This window comes from Vigna umbellata, chromosome 3 (assembly GCF_029865625.1).
Source record: "Vigna umbellata cultivar VRB3 chromosome 3, Vumbellata_1.0, whole genome shotgun sequence".
Classification (NCBI taxonomy): domain Eukaryota; kingdom Viridiplantae; phylum Streptophyta; class Magnoliopsida; order Fabales; family Fabaceae; genus Vigna; species Vigna umbellata.
In genome coordinates this window covers 29,600,681-29,603,648 of record NC_142167.1, presented here as the reverse complement: position 1 = coordinate 29,603,648, position 2,968 = coordinate 29,600,681, and positions in this window count along the sequence as shown.

Genomic DNA, 2,968 nt, shown 5'->3' with positions numbered 1-2,968 from the left:
TAGCTAAAAAAACACAAATCTCTTGAAAAATTATATTTGGACTTACAATATTTACTATTTGTACAATTTGGTATACTTGTTAAGGAGTTAACAATAGTAAATAATAACAAAGTCATAGATAATAATCATCATACCAAATTGCCAAGATTTAATTATAATAACTGGATATGACCCAAATAGACGTAAGTTTAGACGGTTTCATAATGAAGAGGCTTAAAAAATCTTATCGAATGATGCTCTATTAATATGTATATTGGACCATAAAGGAACAATTACTTATAGTATTTTTTATTTTAAATTTATAATTTTTGAAAATATTTAATAATAACTAAGAATAGAAAATAAAGATTTTATAAAGATAAAAATAATAAAATGAATATTTTTCAATGATTAAAGAAAAAAAAGTATCTAAACTAGAAGTCAAAATAGCTTTATTTTCATAATCAAGAACATATGTGAGTTAAATTTTTGTGGCCTAACAAGTTTTCTTAGGAGGTTTCGTATCCATTTAGCTTTTTTTAAAGCTAAAATGTGCATGCTCTTGAAAGGAGACATAAGTTAACCATGATAATTTCATCCGACTATATCCAGAGTAGAATAACATAATTTTCATGATGTTGTTAGTAATCTAGATGATTTTTGGGTTTTCTTTTTTTAAAAAGAATATAGGTATATTGTTCATAACGATGTTATTGATTTTGTTCATCAAATTTTCTTATAAAATTAATTGGATTCTTCTTAGCATGAGTTTCAACTTTCTTTTATTATTTCAAAATCAATAATATTTGGAATTGATTCTATTGAAGGTAGTTGTTTTGGTAGGACTCGAACGAGTAAAGTTAATCTTTGGATAATTTGTCCTACACTACTTTTATCTTTTGTTTGTTTGGTCTTCTAGGTCTTCCATATACGTCCAAAATTGTTCAGATGGTACTTGTAAAAAGTATTTCGTTGCTAAAGTTAATAGCTGACCGATCAGAAGAGTGTTAGACGCGATGATCCATGTCTTTGGACAACCATACCTTAGACTTTTATTTATAGTAGTTGTTATGGGCTTTGAACTTTTTGTTTGCTAATCATGGCCTAATCATACCTTAATCAACATTAGTAGATTGGTTCATGGTTATCATTGGCTTAGTGTTAATCTAACCTTCATTCTCTAATCGGTCTGTCTTGCCATTCGATTTTGGTGATCTGTCAAAGGGTGATCAAACCAAGGGTGATTGCACTAGTAAAAAAGAAGCTTTTTAACGCGTTATATATGCCTCGGTTTTACTGAAACCGAAGCGTATAAAAGCGCAATGGTATTTTTGTAGTTTTAGACAACTTATATACCTCGGGTATCAGTAGAACCGAAGCAGAAAAGATTTCCAACATCTGTTACGCGCCAACCGAGGCATATAACCCGTATATGTTTTTAAATTTTAATTATTTTTCGAAACTTTAGGAATCGGGTATCTTGAAACCGAGTCAGTATGCCTCTGTTACCTCAGGTAAATATTAACCTGAGGCAGTATACTCATACATATTACCCTTCTCACTCTTCCTTTTCTTCTCTGTCGCTCAAATCTCCTTCTCACCTTCTTCTCTCTTCTCTCTCGCTCAAATCTCAAAGCCACCACTCCGCCGCTCCGCCGCCACCACTCTGTTACTTCGTCGCCACCACTTCGTTGCTTTGCTTTCACGGTACCCTTCTCACTCTTCCTCTTCTTCTCTCTCGCTCAAATCTCCTTCTCACAGTTCCTCTTCTTCTCTCTTCTCTCTCGCTCAAATCTCAAAGCCACCACTCCGCCGCTCCGCCTCTCCGCCGCCACCACTCCGTTGCTCCGTTGCCACCACTTCGTTGCTCCGCCGTCGCCACCTCTCCTTCAACGTCGCCGCTCCGTTTTCGCTGCCGAAAGCCATGGTTGCATCCCACCCCGCAACCCCAACCTCAAATCTCAGATCTAGTGTTGTTCGTGGACCGCCTGGTACGGCCCGTGCCAGTGGTGGAGCCGCTGGCCTAGCACCCGGTCCAGCCCCCTTCCGAGCCCTCAACCCCTATGGATGAAGTTGTTGCGGGACCGTCCGGCTCCGCTTCGAAGGCCGAGGATGGCAGCGTCAATGAGGATGACGGCTGGGTTCTAGCAATTGAAAAGGTGATTTCTTTGTACTGGGAAATGGGGGAGAAGGAAGGAGCTATCTTGAACTATTATGCTGGGAAATGGGGGCCGAGGATAGCAGCGTCAATGAGAATTTTCTTTCATTTTTTTCCATTTGTTATGCTGGTTTTATCTGCTCTGTGATGTATCCTTACTCTGATTTTCTGATTTTTGGTTTTATCTGCTCTATGATGTATCCTTACTCTGATTTTCTGATTTTTGGAGTTGGTTTGTGTTTTGGAATTATAACTACAAGAATGTCAATGAAAATGCTTGAGTTGGAATTCTATCCGGAGACATGGCTGATGTATTAAAGGATTGAGGAAAAGACCCAGTAATATAGAAAATGGTTCAGCAGTTTTCTGAAAAAAAATTTTATTGAATTTTCTAAGATATTGACTCGGTTCAAAAGAGAACCGAGGCAAAAATCGATCCCTTTTTGACCCGGTTCAGAATCGAGGCATTAAACTTATCCTTTTTACCTCGCCTGTATATGCTTCGGTTGTAGAATCGGTGCGTATAAGCGAAACTAACCGATGTCATTTCCGTTCATTGCACTAATGTTGGTTAAAGGGTGATCGACACAAAGGTGGTTAGCCAAGGGTGATCGACCTAATTGTGATGGACCAAGGGTGATAGGCCTAAGGGGTGATCCGTCCTAAGGGTATGTATCGTACAGTAGCTCCCAAAGCCTGAGTACCTATAGTAGAAGGGACAAAGGGGTTTTGAAAAAAAAAAACAATACATGGTTCTTGTGTATGCCGAATGTTGTAATCCGATCATGAGGGGTTTCTTAGTGGAACCGATGGAATATTTGGGAAGGGTTA